Source organism: Melanotaenia boesemani, chromosome 1, assembly GCF_017639745.1.
Source record: "Melanotaenia boesemani isolate fMelBoe1 chromosome 1, fMelBoe1.pri, whole genome shotgun sequence".
NCBI classification, from domain to species: Eukaryota; Metazoa; Chordata; class Actinopteri; order Atheriniformes; family Melanotaeniidae; genus Melanotaenia; species Melanotaenia boesemani.
This window is the reverse complement of record NC_055682.1, coordinates 38,369,377-38,389,643: the sequence shown is the minus strand read 5'-3', so window position 1 is coordinate 38,389,643 and position 20,267 is coordinate 38,369,377.

Here is a 20,267-nt window from a genome sequence, read left to right as displayed (position 1 = left end):
AACAAATTGCTCGGCAAAAAAGACAGGTGGGGGCCGGCACAGGAGATGCTTCCGAAAAGTATTTAGCAACTGTTGCAGCTCACTTACTGAGAGGAGCAGATGACTGGAATACTGGGTATGATGCACTGGAGCTGATTGCAGAGCAAGGTATGTGACAACAGAATAGTTTTTATTGACAAATTAAATCTTTCAGCCCAAGACATATTGATCAGATAAACGTGCCTCCTATGGCACCTTTCATCATGCACGAGATGCGCACTGTTGAGGTGATGATGAGGACGCATTGCAGCGCACACTCAGCAGCTGGTCAGTGCTGTATTGGGACTGATGATGGTCATTAATGGCCGTAAGAGAGGGATGGAGCATGGGGTACAGGCGGTGGTGAGGGCTCTCACTGCCAGCAGACCCAGAGCGCAACAGCTACAGTTCATCCTGCATAACATAGCATTCAACACAGCAACACAGCCATATGGTTCAATAATATTTGTCTTTGGCATTCCAAAAATATTTACACAATCAGAAAAGATGTGATCTCTCTGTTGTCTTCCGTGGTGTCTAGCCTCCTCCATGCAACAATAACTGCAGCCATTTGTGTGTAAAGTTGTACCAGCTTGCTCCAGACTTTCCAATGTGCTAAATATAGATGCAAAAACAACCAGTGCAAACAGTTTCATGTTTGGTGAATCACATGCATGTGCTACATTGATCTATTTGCATCTGCTCCTCCCAATATTTTGTGCTTTCTGGCACAGACGCCAGAAGAGGTCAGTTGGGGGGAGAGGGGGGCAATGGGGATACAGGGTTTGGAGGTGTGGAATGGGTTGAGCGGTTGGTGAATGGGTTGGGCTGGGGCTGGGGTGTGAATTTTAGAGGGACTGGTGTGGTGGGGGGATTTGGGAGCATTGTGATCTCTGAGGGTGCCTGGCTGGGGGCGCTGGCCCACTGTGGGAGCCTATCTGGACTGGCCTTGCTCTCATTGGGCGGGGAGGGGGGGCTGTGCTTGGCGGAGCTGCTGGGGCCTTCCTCTTCCTTCTTCGGACTGGACGCATTGCCGTTCCTATGGTGGGTTGTCTTGGTTCTGTTCTCTGTGGTGGAGGCTGGTTGGCCGGGGCTTGGGGCCCTCTTGGTCTGCCTCTGATCCTTGGAGGTTGCATTTGCATGATCACTTAGCACAATTCACCCCTAATGCTTAGTACACACACCTAAATACACACCCACACCACTGCACACACACACATACACACAAGCAGATACACATCCACACACATATACACACATAGTTATTCTTCTTAGGACTGTTATTGTTCTTAGGACTTACTGTTTCTTTTCAGGTGTAACAGCTGTTTAGTTTCTCTTTTTAGGTTTGATTGTAATTGCTGTGATTTGTTTTCTACCTTTTGTTTTGTTCTTCTTTTTCTATTTCTTCTGTTCCTATTTCTTCTCTGTCCACCTTTCTCCTTCTGCTGTTTTTCCAGTCCAGCAGTTACAAGTAAAAACATATTTAAAAATAATAGTAAAGAATAACATTTAAGATTCAAGGGGAGCCCTATACCCAAAATGCTCCTCTTGGCAGAGTAAATTTGTTTAGCACAATACGGCAGCCAGACCATCATTCTGTCATCATGATGCTGGACAGGACTGGTTAAAAAACAAAAGAGTGGCAGCAATGAGGTGACAGAGTGGAGTAAAGCTTGTCACATACTCCACAAGAAGTGAAAACTTTGGTTTTGTTCTTGAGGCCGCAAGAACAAGAAAAAACTTTGTTTTGGTCCAATCAGTTAATGCTCTTTCATCCGGGACAAGGGGTTAAATTACTGCCAGGGAAGGGGGGTTCTGGGGGGTAACAACTGACCCAATTATTTCATATATAACATTAAACCTTTTCCGTGGCAGGGCGGGGTTGTGCAACCGGTGGTGTCTATGGCTTTTAATGCCAAATGTGACGTATACATTTTCATAATTCGTACTACTTTCGTACCGCACCTCGATCAGCTGTTCATTAAAACTACCTGTTAAAACTTCCATCAGTTACAGTTACGATTTGAAAACAGAACAATGTCATGTAGTTTTCTGTAATAACTCATTCTTGAATGCATTTTCAGATGAGTAAGCCAACAGTAAATATTTTCAAGGGAAGAGGAAGGAACCTGAAGAAGGAAGTCAGGTTATGTAAGAAAACAAAGAGGTTCAATCTCCCTGTGACTTTATGTCCTCAAGTTATTTTGAGTGATATTGATGAGCACCTTGGCCAGTGTAATATTTACATGTTCCCAACGTTAACTGTGTAATATTAGTGATGTAAAAGAATATAACACTTGTTGCCTGTTTGCTAACCAGTCAGAAGTACTGGAGGAGAGGCCGAGCAGGAGAGTGTGGCAAGAGAGAGCAGCAGGGAAGCTGTGGCCGACTTTCCGTACAATCCCAGCCTGGCTGAAAACTGTGCCAATAGACAAGGCTACATTATGGTTTCCTTAATAAATGATTGATTTATAATAGTTTTAAGTTGTTATCATTTTACAGGAAATCTTATATATACACTCTTTGGCCACTCTTTTGACCCATTGGCTTGATCTTTTGGTGCATAGTAATTTGATTTTCCTCACCTTACACCAATTTGCTCTCTGTCCGTGCTTTCGAACATTTCGCTGGGATCAAACTCAAATTAGAAAATGCCACACCAAAAAATTGATGATTCAACAAATCATGTCAAGCTCAAACCACTGATTAAAACTCAGAGAAGAGGCAAACTCACGTTTCATGAATCAATGTTTTATGCAAAAAAAATAAATAAAATAGTTTTAACATTAAATGTAATATGAGTGTGTCATAGAGTCATATTAACTTTTTTATGTCCTCAGTATTTTTGGAGTTATTACAGTCTTTCTGTTCATTCCTTCGGTTTTATGGCCAGCAATTCTGCCGTTTTATTTTAGTCTCATCCCAGTCATCTACCCTCAAAGCACAGCAGGCACTGGATCCTTTCAACTAAAAACCCACAACCAGGACACACACAACTAGCTTGTGGACAAAGTGGAGCATTTTGTTGGTAAGAAGCCAGATATTTTCCCTCAGGAGTTGAGAAAGAAGAGAACAGTGCTCACTAGAAAGTGAGTAGTGAACATGAATTTACACAGAAACACAATTTAACACCTAATCTAACAGGATAGAACTTGACCTGTAATTGCAACGAAAAGTGCAACGAAATTACAAATAACAATTAATAATGTTTAAAGACTAAATGTTGACCAACTCCTAATAATGAAACCATTCAATGTAAATCTCATTTACGCAGTTTAATCTTAGGCAACAGGTCATGTAAGGAAAATGAGCTGATATCAAATACACTGTTTATTGCTTTTTCAATTTCACTTTTTCTTCCCTGCTTTGAATGAATGAATGCCGTCTCTCTGTGCAGCCTGTCTGGCTGACTGTGCACAGTCCTCTCTGTGGAAACAGTGTCTCTGTCCCTCGCTCTCTGTCATAAAGCGGTTTGATTGCCCATAGCGTAACCATCTGCCAGCTAGCATAAGGCAAAACACTAAGCACTCTAGTGGGATGAATGACTGATAGGAGCATGAGTTCTATGAGTGTTTATGTATATGTGCAAAACCACATCATCCCAACACAGACACACAAGTCTATCGTCCTTGTTGACCCTGGTGTAAACAACTCACTCTTGTGTTTGTTGCTTTGACAGCATCCTGACAGATAAGCAGATTGAGAAGCAGAAAGGACAACAACAGGTTTACAAAAAAGTCTGAATGAAAGGGTGGGTTACATGATTTAAAACCACACCATAGCCATAATTTATCTTTTGTCTCAGATTGTCAGGACTGAGAAGACTGTCTGATGTAAAATGAGTGACTACTTGCAATAAACTCCTTATGTGCACAATTTGTGTCCTGTTTAATTATAATTTTTAATCAGTTAAGCTTCACTAGTTTTAATCTAGCTGAGAGTAGACAAATAAAACCAAAACTATTTCTGTTTTTGAGAGATTCATTTGGGTATGAAAAGTGACAATCAACTAAAAAACTGATATACCACAATCCCACCACATTCTTTGGGGTAGTCTTGATCTATTAGCGATCTCTTCAGATTTACAGGATACGGTTGTATCACAGGCCCCGCTTAGGGTAATAAAATTCAGCCTCCATCTTTATCTCCACCAAACTTCACATTCAAACAAAGGGCAGTCATTGTATAATAAACTCACCGTATCCCAAGTTGTACCATGTGTGATGTATTAAATCAAATCAAATTTTATTTATAAAGCACTTTTTATGCAACACGAAGTGCAACTGTCTCCTGTCCACTGCCCTGCAATGGAGCCCTCATTCATGCCCAGTATAACCAGTGATGACATCTGAAGTGTTCATAATCTCGTTTCCAACATGTGTGTTAAATTCATATAAATGGAAGGGTGTTTTTGACCAGGGCTGGTTATCGTCACTAATTTACTGAATTGATTCGATTCGATTCATAACAACTTATTTCGATCTGATTTTGATTAAATCCGATTCGATTCAATATCAATTCATTTAACACCACCTATTTTTCTTGAATGTTAAAGACATTCTCAGATAACTATTTTATAAAATACTGAGTGTATTTATTTAACAATCAAAATCAGTTATCTGGGAGTAATCAGATTACTGTAAAAATCTGATCTGACACATCTATATGCATTTTTTAAATACTATAACAATATAGTGTTTCCCCAGATTCCCAGCCAGAAATGCTGTGATGAAGAAGAAGAAAAAAAACCCACAGGACAGAAAAAAGTGAAACTTTTTAAATGTCCTGATAAAACCGTTTCATTCAGAGGAGTCGCTCTAAATATTCTTAAAGTTCAGATCTCAGATAACATGTTGATGTCATTAAAACTTCCAAAGAATACTGGATACATTTAAACATGTAATATGACTTTTCCTTCAATGACGTAGATTTGGGTTGTTCAGCTGTGCGCATTGCCATGACAACCGTGACGGTATTGGCGTAACACCGGAGCAGCAGAAATACTCTGAAACCTTTTACTCACAATGGTCGTGTGCTTATCCTGGACAAGTTTCAGGCTAACATGACTAAATCTCTAGGAAGAGTTTGTTCAAGTGTAAAGCACAAAAAAGGCAAAAATTACAGCAAAAATCTCATTTCAATTTTAAATAGCCAACTTCCTGTTTAATTAAACTTATTGGTCTGAGCGGTCTGTAGGTCTTGACAAGTTATAGGAGTGTCTACCAAATTTCATACATGTCTGTGAATGTAGTGGGCAGGTTCAAAGATTGAAATTTTCTAGGGGAGCCATTTTCGAACCTACAAATAATACTTGCAAAGAGTTTATTTCAGGGTGGGACTCTCATCAATCATGTTAAGTTTGGTGATGGTCAAAGATTATATGTGTCAGTTATAGGGACTTCCTGTTTCATGGCGTGGCACCTAAAGATGCCAGGAATATGTTTGGCAAAGTCTTAATGGTTGACGATCAGGACGTCATAGTGTGAAAAACATTACTTCCTGTTATATGTGGGTGGAGCTATGGCATTGATGAAATACTGACATGTTAAGGATGGGATCATACATATTCCATTTGATGCAGATGGCTTGTTTTATGATTTGTATGAATTTTGGCAAAACGTCAAACTTTGAAGGACCATTCGCATTGAATGAAACCTTATAATACAAAGTTTTTATAAGTTTTAATCACAAAGTGTAGTGTCCAATTTTGATGGTAATATGATTAAATCTGTCTGGAGAGTTTGTTAAAATCACTAAAGTAACTTTTTACACACATGAACTTGTGCATACAGCGGCAGAAAGACGGTAATTTATCAGAATGAGGGGTGGAACTTTAGCGCATTAATTATGATTAATTAATTACAAAAATAAAAAAAAATGAATGCGTTAACAAATAATGCATTAAATTGCAGTTTGAATTCTGAGCAATACGGAACATTTGTCAGTGCACGCTTTCCGGTACATTGGTGCATAGGTCAGAGCTCAGCTAACAACTTAGCGACTTTGATGCTATATTTAGCGAGTTTTCAGACTCCTCTAGTGATTCTGTTAAAATTAAAAGGAATGTAACATGCTGTAGGCTCTTAATTAGAGAACAGTTAACGTACTTGAAAGGGAGTTAAACTTTAGGTCTGTTCAGTCATGGCAAGGGGTATTTTTTATTTCTTTTTCCAAGAGTTTGATATTCCAGCAAATGTCAGATCATTTCAGATTCTACATGTATCAGTAGGCACATTAAATAAAAAGTTCATAATAGTTACTAGAAAAAAACTCAGCTAGTACGGCTTGTTTGGAAAGAAGATGAACCAAAAAAGTAAAACTACGGGACTCCTGGAACAATTTTTAGGACAAATGCGACCAAATCAAAGTTGTTCAGCCATAATCCATGGCAACACATTAACCAAACATCAAACACATGAATATGAGCACAAACACCTGACTGCAACTGTCTGGTTGTGGAGGGATGATAATCTGGGCTGGTTCTGCAGTCAGTGTTTAGCCTGACTGTACACTATAGAGAACTGGAAAGGTAGACGATCAAACCAGTGGGTAAATTATGTAGATATGCACTCAGGGGGTAAATCAAACCGACACAGAGTTAGTGGGTAAGTCAGACCGACGATCGGGGGTAAGTCAGATGGACATGTTTCCTCCCCTTAGGGCTCAAGGAGGAAAAGGCTGAGGGAGAGGCAGCAGCCAGGAGATAAGGCTCTCACGTAGGGCTGCTGTCGTGTAGCTCTCCTTCTAATACAGCCAGGCCCTGGTTCTTAGCTCAGCCCTGATCTGCACAACCTCTCCTGAGACTCAACTGTCACAGCCAAACCCTGCCACAACTCTGAGCAGCTGCACACACACATACAGAGAGGTGCTTAATCGTTAGCATGCAAGTGTGTCACAGAACAAGTTCTGAGCCATGTGTGTCATTTTCTATGAGAAGCTAAGGCAGGCTGAGGCTAAAGCAAGACAAGTTCAAGGGGGAGAGAGGATCAAGGCACAGCAAGCATTACTCAGATCTATGTGCTTACAGTATATACAGCTGTGTCGACTCCCTGCAGGTCTGCTTTTCTTTTTCTTTTCAATGTGTGTGTATATTTTCCCATTAAAAACCTGAATCCATTCACCATTTCTGATGCAAGAGTTTGTACTTGAAAATCACAATAGTAAATGGATTTTATGTATATTAGAAGTCCTCTCTAGCAACTTGAACATTAACCATTACTGTTCACAAGCTGCCAAAAATAAGGATTGATCCTTTGATCCAGATCAGGCAAATATCCTTCAGAGTAATCTGTTACTGTAAGCTGTCTGAAACAAGCCCAAACCATGATGCTGTATGACAGTTTACACTTGGTTTTAGGGTCTGACAAGTCTTACCTTTCCCCCAAACTGTGGCCATGCTGTACATAGGAAAACAAGTCACACAACTCTAAAAGAAATTTTGCCCACACCCTGAAAAACATCACATATGAACATCTGTGAAACAAGAATAATTTAATTTCTAAACTTTGTTTATGCTTGTGAAAATATCACTTAAGATGAACATTTTTCCAAAGTTTACTGTACATCACCAGTACACGATTTAGTTCGATATCTGATCACACGTCTACAGCAGATTTTACATTTACTTGTTTACACACTGAAAATATAATAATTTAGGTTGCATTTCTTGCTTTAAAAAAACACCTGACATGTGATGAGCAGCAGCTCTTCCTTCAAAATGTGGCAGGTTATATAGCACATGTTTTTTCTCCTACTATTAGATACACTCAGATTCCTGCCTTTGACATACAGTAGGTGCTTTTGACACTTAGCAATTACATACTGAAGTTTTTATAACTGCTATAGGCAGTTTCATCTTTTTTTGTGTTTGCATTGCAGGAACTGAAGCCAAAAAATATTGTTTTAGTTCACATTTCAGAGAAGGAGCTTTCACAGGATGGGGTAAACGATTTGTAATGTAACTGTGACTGGTCCAGTATGGGAATGGGTATTTCATGCAAAAACTCAATTCAAAACCACATAGTTTATTCACCAATTCTTTTCAGGTGTTTGGTGCTGGCTAACACCAGCTTGTTAGCATTTTCACGCACACATACATTTTCATTTTGTTGCCAATGTTCTGTAGCTGTGGAAAGCACATACATGAGGTTTCAGCATTATGTCGCTTTGTCATGGTTCTGGTCTGCAGAACAAAGTGTATTTTACAGTTATGTACTTAATAACGTGTTACTTACATGTGACTCTGTTGTAAGAGCTGTTCATGAATCTGTGGTCGGAGATAGCTTTTCATCTCTCTCTTCACGTTCAACCGAAGTGATGGGAAGCATTTTTTAGCTAGCATCTTACAGATGAAGACTGCTATTTACTCTTCACATCTAACAAACTTACTCCATCTGGTAACAAAGCTGCCACTGACTGTTGAATTGTGGACAGACCTTCTGTTCAACGCCTGCCCTTAAATTATGGAAGCATGGAGCTGTCACCCAAATAAAAAAAAATCGGACCTTATGACGTTATAACGTGATACTTTATTGTAATAACGTGAAACGTATCACGTTATTACAATAAAGTATCACGTTATAACGTGATACGTTTCACGTTTTTACAATAAACTTATCACGTTATAACGTGATACGTTTCACGTTATTACAATAAAGTATCACGTTATAACGTGATACGTTTTATGTTATTACAATAAACTTATCACGTTATAACGTGATACGTTTCACGTTATTACAATAAACTTATCACGTTATAATGTGATACGTTTTACGTTATTACAATAAAGTATCACGTTATAACATGATACGTTTTATGTTATTACAATAAACTTATCACGTTATAACGTGATACGTTTCACGTTTTTACAATAAACTTATCACGTTATAAGTTTCACGTTTTTACAATAAACTTATCACGTTATAATGTGATACGTTTCACGTTATTACAATAAAGTATCACGTGATACGTTTCACGTTTTTACAATAAACTTATCACGTTATAACGTGATATGTTTCACGTTATTACAATAAGGTATCACGTTATAAAGTGATACGTTTTACGTTTTTACAATAAACATATCACGTTATAACGTGATAAGGTCCGATTTTTTTTTTATTTGGGTGACAGCTCCACGCTTCCGTATTAAATGACTGTGTGGTAGCTTTATTATTATAACATTCTTCCTACTTCTGTCCCCTGCTGATGCTTTGCTGCTTCGCTCTCCCCTCTGCTTTAATTTTTCTGCTTATATTCTTATTTTTCTACTCAAGAAATTTATGGACAGAGGCTTCTGGATATTCATTAATCACTTGGACTATATTTTGTGATTGATTTGGTTGGATACTACTACTTTTTAAGACTTACAATTTTGTCAGTGTCACGTCAGTGTGGCCTACAAATAGCAAAAGTCCTATTTACAGTTTCTCAGCAGATAAAGCTAACTAGCCGCAAGATGCCTACCCTCAAAACAGATGACTATTACAAACTTTCACAGAAAATCACCTTCCTGGAAACAAAGATTTAATGTCTCAAGGTGAATGTGGAAGTAAATGGATTGTGTGGAAACTAAACAACTTTGCCTTTAATAAAAATCAGCAGACAAGATCTTGCTAACACATAGCTAATTAGCACAAACATTGCTGTAAAGAAACAGGGGGTCAGTGTACAAGGTAATTATTCTTTCACTGATAGTCCTCCCTGGAATGCTATTGGTGCAAAGACAAAGAGTAAATCATCTCACAGGGAAATGGGAGAATGAGTAACTGGCAGGGCCCAGTTTGCTGAGATTAGCGACGCAAAACGGCTACCCTGCTCTGCCAACCAGACCAAGTACCTCCTCAACCGTTCTCCTAAGCAAGACACAGTCATGGCCAGTTGTCAAAAGGAAAACTAACAAGTCTTTTCCTCAACATCCAGAAATGCAACTACAGAACGGGTTTGCTCCACTGCTGCAGGATTCTGGATTTATATCTTATCACCGGAATGAAATCTCCCTACACAAGAGGGTAGGCCCAAAGAACAAAGTACAAGGCGACAAGAAAAGCAAAGCCGTTTGCTTTTCTTGTCGCCTTGTAAGGCTCTGATTGTTGGTGACGTTGGTATTAAAGACATGAGAAAAATGTGTGGAAAATGAACCAAAGTACTGTGCAAATTGTGGCAGCGCACCCAACAGTGGAAAACCTCATACTGCATGTGGGGTCGAACAATGTTGTGAAACAACAATCTGAGGTACTGAAACGGAACTTTACTGAACTGCTGGATATGATCAGCTGGCTGGGTACCCAGATATTCATCGGTGGCCCTCTCCCTTCAGAGGAGTGGAGAGATTCAACAGACTGTTTAGTCTGAATACATGGCTGTCAGCTGCATGTACCACACATCCAGTTAAGTTCATAGACTATTTCAACTTCTTCTGGGACTAGAGGCACTTGTTTTAAGACAGAAGGATTCTGCCTGAACAGATCAGGTGTAAGGCTGTTCGCCTCCAACCTGTTTTATTTTCTGAACAGACACTCTGTTCCCTTGGACAAGGACAACAGACAAGAGACCAAAAAAAACAACGTCATAAGACAGAGCCTAGAGGAAATCTTTTGAAAAAAACACCTCAGGTCCCTCCTTAAAAAACCCCCAAAGCTTCCAGCGAGGACCCATCCCCTTCCTCTCATTCAGGACATTCCCCATCTCTCCCCACCCTTCCTGGACTTCACCTCCCAGATGAAGGAGCTGGTCACTATTGCGACCAAACTGACCCCATACCCTAGTCCAGTGTTTTTCAATCCAGGTCCTCAAGACCCACTGCCCTGCATGGCTTAGGTGTGTTCCTACGTCAACACACCTGATTCAGATTATTAAACTTCCTCATCAAGTTCTTTGCAGCCTGTTAACGAGCCATTCATTTAATTCAGGTGTGTTAAAGTTACCTCTAAGACATGCAGGGCAGTGGGTCCTGAGATCCAGGATTGAAACATTGCCCTGATCCCAATGTTTTCACCCCGAAACATCCCACTTCATCCTCCCCCACCAATGCCCCAGTGAGCTCTGACACAGTCGTCACAGCCCTAGCGCCCACCTCCCCTCCTTCCACAATGCCAAGCTCGTCATCTGTCTCCACAGCCTGATAACAGCACAGCATCTGATTGCTATGTGCTGGGTCCAGGCTCCAACTATGTAGGTACTCATGGGTCTCTCCAGGATAAGCCAGGTCCCAAAATTCAAGTTTTTTTCTTTATCCCTGTTTTAACAGGCAACAACAAAGACTGATAAATGTTCTGAAAAGCAAGATTTACCCAATACATTCTATAAATTTATCATATCTTGTATTCATTCCTCATCAACTTCAGCCTGCCCATAACAAAACTGGACAGATAATGTTTTTAAGCACACTGAAGCTAGCTTTAATAAAGGTCAGATCTTTGGTTGGAAAAACATTTTCATGATTTTATTATAAAGTGCAAACTTAATTTCTTGTTTTTCATAGAAACCTAGTTTGACAGAGAAAATGATTGGGTTGTTCTTATAGAAGTGACCCCTCTAAACTTCAGCCTTGTAAGTGAAGCTGGATCACATAAGAAAGGTGGAGGAGTGGTTGTTTTGTTTAATGACTCCCTGCAATGCAGCAGATATCTTATAAAAACTCTAGATGAATGCCCCCTCTCGTGCATTCTTCTTTAATATTTACAGCCAGGGCTTGAATTAAATTGGGGCTTTGTGGGGAACCTGCGTTATTTTCGCACATGCACTGCGACTTCACACGTCACATGCACACATAATTTATATTAGTGCATGTAGCGCGGTCAAAAATATGGTTACTATTTAAAAAACTACTGAATGCAGCTTGTTTAATGAGAAACAGCTACTGAGGGTTCTTTAACCACAAAAAGAAGCACATCAGGTGGTTGTGTGGATGCTCACAGCACACAACAGACAAACAATGCTGCTGTGCATGTGCTGAAGGAAACAGAAAGGATCATCGGCATCGTTTTTTAGAGCTTCCTCTAAAGTATGACTGATGACTTAGGAGACTGGACTACTACAATGTTGTCCTCACAGGTCTCCCTAAAAGTCCATCAGACAGCTGCAGTTAGTCCAGAAAGCTACCGCTCGAGTCCTCACTAAGACCAAGAAAGTACATCATATAACTCCACTCCTCAGTTCTTTACACTGGCTTCCTGTCTGTCAAAGAACTGACTTCAAAATCCAATTCCCATGTGTTCATTTTCTTAAGCTTTCATGAGTTTTTGAAAGTTCGGAAATGATTACCAATCCATAGTTCTCTCAACTTAAATGTATGCTGACAACACAAATGTAAGTGATTGGTTGAACATGCAAACCCAATGTCAGAACTCACTTTACAAAGACCTTGAAAACATCAAAGGGCCTGTACAAGGAAGTGTGATTAACATGCCTTGGATATATCTCTGTAACCTGAGTTGACTTAACCAGACAAGTACAATAAAGCTGGTAATCAACTTGATAATTCAACCCAGGGTTTTCCATCTTGATAAGTTAGCGCTCACATAAAAGGGGTGGAGTTTGCAGTGTCTGACCAATCACAGACATGGAGAAACCCCGGAGAGCAGCATACTTCACCAAAAAGGAGCACATTTATTCTTCAGAAATATGAAGAATTCAAACACAGCATCCAGACCAAAAGCAATGGTATTGCCACAGCTACAGCCAGGAAGGAATGCTGGCAGAAAAACGCAGACTCTGTTAATGCCTAAATTCGTGAGACAATATTAGTTAATCAGACTACACTCCGAATACTCAAGTTCACTTTTTTACAGCACAGACATTTCGGGCAGAGCTTCATCAGTTCCTTCTTTTCCTGTTTATTTATAACCTCCACAAAGGCAGAGGTTGTGTTTTCAGTAATGTAGGTTTGTCTGTCTGTTTGTCTGTTAGAAGCTAACTCAAAAAGTTATGAACAGATTTTTGTTAAATTTTCGAGAAATGTCGGAAATGGAATAAAGGAACAAATGATTACATGTTGAGAGTGATCCAGATCACACCCTGGAGCCATGATTTGTTTGAAAGGATTCTTTACGATGGGGAGTAATCATTTTGCCTTTAGAGCATTTAACTCAAAAATAATGCCCACAATTACTGGCAAAAAATAAATAAAAAAAATCATTTAAATGTGTTCTCGTTTTCTCGTTAATCGCGGGAGTTACATTCTAAAAATAACCCACAATAGGTGAAATCCACAAAGTAGTCAGCTTTATTTTTTACAATTGTTATAGATGTTTTAAGGCTGTAAAATCCCTCACTACACACTTTATACACTTTTCTCAGACAGGCATTACCATTTTCACACTTTTCTCTCTTGTTTAAACACCCTCAAAGTTCAAACCTTCCTAGAAAAAATAAGTCCAGTATTATAGAATGAAACCAAAGACACCAGAGACATGGCGTAGGAGATTGATTGGCAGTGGTCTACAGCCAATCAGGAGGCAGAACACAATGCGCTGTAAAAAAAAAAAAAAAAAAAAAAACATGCAAAATTGCACTAAAAAAATCTGCAAACCTGTGAGGCCGCAAAAGGTGAACCACGTTATAGCAAGGGACCACTGTTATTATCCATCCATTTTCTGCCACTTATCCAAATCTGGTCAAGGGGGCAGCCACCTAAGCAGGGAAACCCAGACTTCCCTCTCTCCGGCCACATTCATCAGCTCATCCTGGGGGATCCCGAGGCATTCCCAGGCCAGCTGAGAGATGTAGTTCGTCCAGCGTGTCCTGGGTCTTCCCCGGGGCCTCTTTCCGGTGGAACATGCCCGGAACAACTCACCAGGGAGCAGTCCAGGAGGCATCCTAACCAGATGACTGAGCCACCTCATCTGGCATCTCTTGATGCGGAGGAGCAGCGGCTCTACTCTGAGCCCCTCCCAGATCACCGAGCTTCTCACCCTATCTCTAAGGGAGAGCCCGGCCATCCTGCAGAGAAAACTAATTTTGGCTGCTTGTATTTGCGATCTTGTTCTTTCGGTCACTACCCACAGCTCGTGACCATAGGTGAGGGTAGGAACGTAGATCGACTGGTAAATCGAGAACTTTGTCTTTTGGCTCAGCTCCTTCTTCACCATGACAGACCGATGCAGAGTCCGCATCACTGCAGACGCTGCACCAATCTGCCTGTTGATCTCCTGCTCCATCCTTCCCTCACTCGTGAACTCCTCCACTTGGGGCAGGACCTCATTGCCGACCCAGAGAAGGCACTCCACCCTTTTTCGGCTATAGGACCATGGTCTCAGATTTGGAGGTGCTGATTCTCATCCCAGTCGCTTCACACTGAGCTGCGAATTGTTCCAGTGAGAGCTGAAGATCACGGCCCAATTAAGCCAACAGAACCACATCATCCGCAAAGAGCAGAGACCCAATCCTGAGACCACCAAACCGGATCCCTCCAGAGACTTAAGGAACTCCGGGCGGTTGTAACTGTAATTGTGTTTTCCATAAATTCATGGCTAGAATATATGGCATTATTCCAACTAAAACTTTTAAGAATATATGTTAACATGTTAGTCTGACTAAAATCAAACAAACACTTAAAAAATTCAGACAAATAAAAAGTTAAAAAGCTGAATAATCTCTGCACATATAAACTGAAGTTAAATGGGCCTAGGCAAGTCAGGTATACTTTGGTAAATATGATGAGTAGCTTCACTGAGAAGAGGACTGGTGACTATAAAGTGACCGACATGCATTCGTACAAAGCCTCCTATTCTAGTTATATACAATAACCAACATTAACCAGGAAACAGGGTACTGCATGTTCAGCCATACTGTCTGCAGAACTGGTCAAAAAATGTTACTAAATGTTTTGGTGTGTATTTAGACTTGTAACACTTTTAACAAGGGTTGTAATTTGTTTGAGTTAGCACCTTTATTTGGAGGCACTGTTTCCAGGAGAAACTATTCTTTGCCCTTTCTGATATGTTGAAAAGGTCAACAGTTTCAATAAAAATTCCTTGACTCCAAATACTTGACTGCAGCTTTATCTGTATTGCTTCCATCATCGTGGTTGTTAATATTTCCCACATTAATAATCATATGTGACCATATTTATTTCACATTGCTCCCTCTGGTATAGTGATATTACATTTGGCCAAGTCATCTATCATCTTCTTTGTTGCCCTCAAAACATAGCATGTGTACACAGTGGTCAGTTCCCACTGCTGCTGCACAATTTTTAATTATACACGTATCATAGAATCATCTTTCTTCTGGACTTACACACATGCTTTCAGTTTGTCAGATCCTAAGCACAAAAAGTTTACCAACATTTCGATATCTTTTTGCTGCAATATAAACAATAAGTTTACCAGTTAGAAGAGTTTTTTTCTTTATTATTGCCAAAACCAAAGGGCATAAATCGTATATTTATTGAACCTCCTCTTTCAACCTCAACTGCTGCCTCAGTGTAAAAGATTCTGCTTTGCAATGCGAGCAGGATGAAAGTCATCGGAATGAAGCGCAAAGCAAAGCTAGTTTCAACTTTCATTTTGAATTGAAACGTAAGTAATAACATGTGAATGGGAAAGAAAAAAAAAGTACTGGAAATACTGTTTTATTTTGGTTTTATCTTAAAATGAGCCATTCATAGCTGTAGACTGTGGGTTGTTTCCTCATGATGTTTTGCTTTGCCTGTATGGTAGCCCAGAACGGACATCCCAAACACAAATCCTACAGAGGACTTGTTGTAATTATAATAGAAATCATAGTTTCTACTTCAAACTTGGGATATTTATCTAGTTTGGAATTTAATCATTTGCACTTAGAAACGTGTTCCGACCATTCATATGCTCAGAATCATGTGGTAGAACAGGGAAAGTGCAATACCTTTGCATGTCTTAGCAATTTCAGCATCCACATTCATTCTTTATTTTATCAAAATAGTAATTACTCAGTTTGTATTCTTTTATTAATACACAGATGTGTAGCCTAACTGGTCTCAAAACTTAGAAAAGACATCTGTGACAGACAGATGAGAACTTTTCTTAGCCGATCTTGTGTTATCAAAAGATATTTCAACCTCTGAGAGTTGATCTAATCAAAGAGATCACAGATGGACTTCTGATCAGAACCCAGTTCCCAAAAGAAATCCTGTTAGATTTCTGCCATGATTCGGGACCTGTGTTAATGAGTTTTGCTAACGTTACAAAGATATTTCCGTTGAATTTCCAAGAGGTTGTCTCAGAGGTAAAAGACAAGTTGGAGCATCACTTAACTTGATTACACCATCTGTGTTGGATGCTGTCCTTTTTCCAGGCCTTAAATACATTTATTTCTCTTGAAAAAATCAACATCAAGCTGATATTATGAGGGTAAAGAGCTGTGTTACCGTGATGCTAGGAATGTGTGTCACCTTCGTTTTTACACAACATTTAAAACCAGCTGATGTGTTCACACGTGCTTTTGCTCCAAATGCAATTACAGGATTTCCACTGTGGGATACTAGATTTGCTTGCTTGTTTCTCTGTTCAAAAGCACTTTAACTAAGGAGAGCACCTTGACTTTTTCCATTCAGCCATTAGTCTTTGGATTAAACTTTAACTATACTCACCTACAACACAAAAGTTAGACAAGAAAGGGGGAAAAACTGTGAATTAAGCAGATTCATGGACTTTGCCGTCAGGATTGCAGCAGATGGCATCACAGAGCCATTTTCTCACCCATCAGCCAATGGTGCTTAGAGAAAGCAGGAGTTGATTTAAATCCTACATCACCTTCTATTGTCTAGTCCATCACTAACACTTAAGACTGTATCCCCCTTTCTCCGTTTCCTGTCCCCACCTGCCATTCCCCACCTCCTGTCTGCTATCTCCACTACCATGTCTTCTTAGGCAGCAATGATGAGCCTGTTTCCACTGCTCCACACTGATGCAACCAGGAACATTGACATGCACAAAGATGTGAACACAGTGAAATGCAGAATACACAATACAGGACAAATACAGTGGAAAACACAAAATAATCCAGACAAAAACACATCTCATAAAATTCCAAAAACAATAAGGGAAACTTTTAAAACATAAATGGTCCGAAATAAGCAGATAGCACATTCCCAGTGGTGGCATGTACTGTGTTGGGATAATGGGCTGACTCCACAGAAACAATTACCTTGTTTTCTGTAGTACTACCTGGACGGGCTTAAGCTCTAAAAGTAGATCAGGAAATGTATATGGAGTGGCCAGGACAGTGGACAACCATTGCCTATTTATAGGCTATGTTAATTTCTAGTTAGACTAGACTTTGTTTTAATGGCATTGAAGGCCTGAACATACACCACAATTACAGAGAAATTTGTTCTCTCTCGGGGCTGGGACAGAAGAACAATGTTATTTTTTCCTTGCATTCCTGGCTTGGCGGTTCGTGCAGCTTGCTCTTGACACATCATCTAGGTAAAACTTTTTTTCCCTCTTGTGGTGTCCAACAACTATTGTGTGTTAGGTCATAAATTTTAAGTGTGAGTAGTTAATGCTCTTTGAGGTATAGACAGGGTCAAGACAGGGAGGAAGTGCAAGAAATTGTGCAACACGTGACATATATGAGGACACCTTGAGATACCCCGGGATGGGCTGAAAGAACTGACTGGGAAAAAGTAGGATCCATACTGTCCTATACAGACAGAATGACTTATTTTTAAAGACTTAGGAATTTATTTGACTTTTTGGATGGATGGATGGATGGATGGATGGATGGATGGATGGATGGATGGATGGATGGATGGATGGATGGATATGGATGGATGAATGGATGGACTAATATGCAGTAGATGCTGTAAGGGTCTGTTGTGGGTTTTGTTGTGTTTGGGTTTATATATATTTTTCTCTCTTGATCTAAAATTACCATTATGTGTTCACTTATCCCAAGTTATATGTATCTTGGTTTCATTGAAATCATTGTTGTTGTTTTATTTCTGTTCTTTACCTTGTTTTCATGTTGTGTTACCTCAGCAGTCCTGTACAGTTCTTCATGTATAACTGACATCACTCTAATTCCAGTCTAAAACTATGTAGAGCAAAACTGTTATTTACAGCCATCTGGAAGCCAACCATTTCCAAAGTCAGTGGACAGAAGCATTTAACCTGCATCAGGAGCACAAAATACAGACCCCAGAGCACACAGAGCAGCAGTGTAAATCATTAAATCAGATGGGTTTACATCTGGAGGAAGACTAAACCAAACCAGACGCATCTGTGTCCAGCTATTAAATTCACATGCAGCTTGATCTGTAACAATCATTATTCTGGCTGAATCGATCCAAACAATCTTTGTCTATGTTAATAAAATTTCTTCACACACAGCTTCAATATTTAGCCTATTAGCTGATAATTAGAGCTAATCAGTTTTCCCAGCAGAAGGTGACATAATTTCATAGATATATTTCTAACCCTCAGGGCAGCAGTTAGCTTCTTATCACATCGAGGATGAAAACAACACACAATCACACCAATGAGAGCATTACTTAAGCTCCTTTTGGACATGTGAAGATTTCCATTAATCTAACAGAAAGTGAGTCTTTTTAGGTCTAACCTAGCATCGCTTATGTATGAATTGTAACAGAACAAGTGTCCCGATTTTTCCCCTTCCCAACCAAGGAAGAACAGCAGTTCTGGTCCAGTCCACAAGTAACCCTCCACGTATTTATACTCCTGGGTTATTCCACCCTCTGCCCCTTAAAGGGAAAGGAATAACTAGATTACCAACAGGTTTGCTTCACTGATGTAGATCTGCAGATGGGTTTAATACAGTTGAATACTGCTGTTTGCGGCTGTTATCAGTTGCATCAACGTTCTTAGTTGATCACCCGCAAATCATAAACAAACTACATGTCCAATCTATTTGCGTGTGCATGCAATTTTGCACTCTTTATCAGGAATCATGGTGAATCAGGTCCTTTGTGCGTAGCATCCCGTTTTCTTTCTAACTGCCAAGATGACCAGGATCTTATCAGGACATCATTTGCTGAAAAGTAGAAAGTTTTCAGTTATTACCATTGTTAGAAATGTTGCCCGCCCTCTCGACCCATCTGAAGGGTTGGATGATAACGATGACTTGTATGATTTAACCCTTCTGGCACCACAGTTTTCAAAGAAATGTTGAATCTTGATATCAAGCATTGAAAATGTTGTAGCTTGGAAGTGGTGAGAGGTTAAAGGTGTACTATAAATGAGAAAAATGTTAAAAATGCACAAGAGTTTATGATAAAAGTAAATTTACTCATCTAATTTGCATATGGAAGCATTAGCGGTTAGCAGCCATATTAGATCATGTAACTTTCACTATGAACTGTGATTCTTTTTTTTATATGTATTTATGTTCTTTTACCTCTCCCAAGGAGAAGGTTATATTTTCGATGGCATATGTTTAGCAACATAACTCAAAAAGTAATAGACAGATTTTGCTAAAAAATTTCTGGAAATGGAATAAAGAAACAACTGACAGAGGTTATCTGGATCACTGCCTGGATCCAGGAATTGTTTTTAACAGTAAAACCGCAAACGTTTCAATACTCCCTAGAACCACTAGAGGAGGTTATTCTGACACCGTGCTAATGCAGCATTAAAATCATAAAGGTGGCCATTACAGACGTGAAAGTATTTTCCTTTCAATCTTTTTTATCATTTAGCAGTAGACAGCTGCTATAAATAATTAATTGATTAGCATGTGGGATTACTTTGGGCTTGTATTTCAAATAGAAAATGTCAAATACTTACTAGCTTACAACATTCAGTTATCAGCTAACATTAAACAAAATTAAATAGTTTTTTTTAAGTATTTATAATATTTTATCAATTATTTGAGAGGGACCAATTAGAACAAAAACATCATATAATGCCAAAGTAAGAAACAGAGCGCTGGATGTCAGCTGATATTGATTTATCGTATCACACAGCTCAGTAATGAATGCTCGCAGGTCATTCTGGCTTCGATGCAGCTCCGGTAGAGGACCCACGCCTTCAGGGCAGCCATGTCTAAAACGTTATAAAACACCACAACAGGCCGTCTTCCAGCTGCAGCTCCAGATGACTACTGCCTCTGCATCTTGTTAAGGATGTTACTCCTAGCTTGGTCCTATTGTTGTAAGAGGTCATTTCTCCCCTGTCTGAGTTTTCCTCATTCATTTGTTGGAGCATAGCCAAAGCTTATTCTACTTCTGTTCATTTCTTTTATTATTATGTTACATCAACATCAGTCAAACGGGGGTGATCCGGATCACCAGGAATTTTTTTAAAGGATTC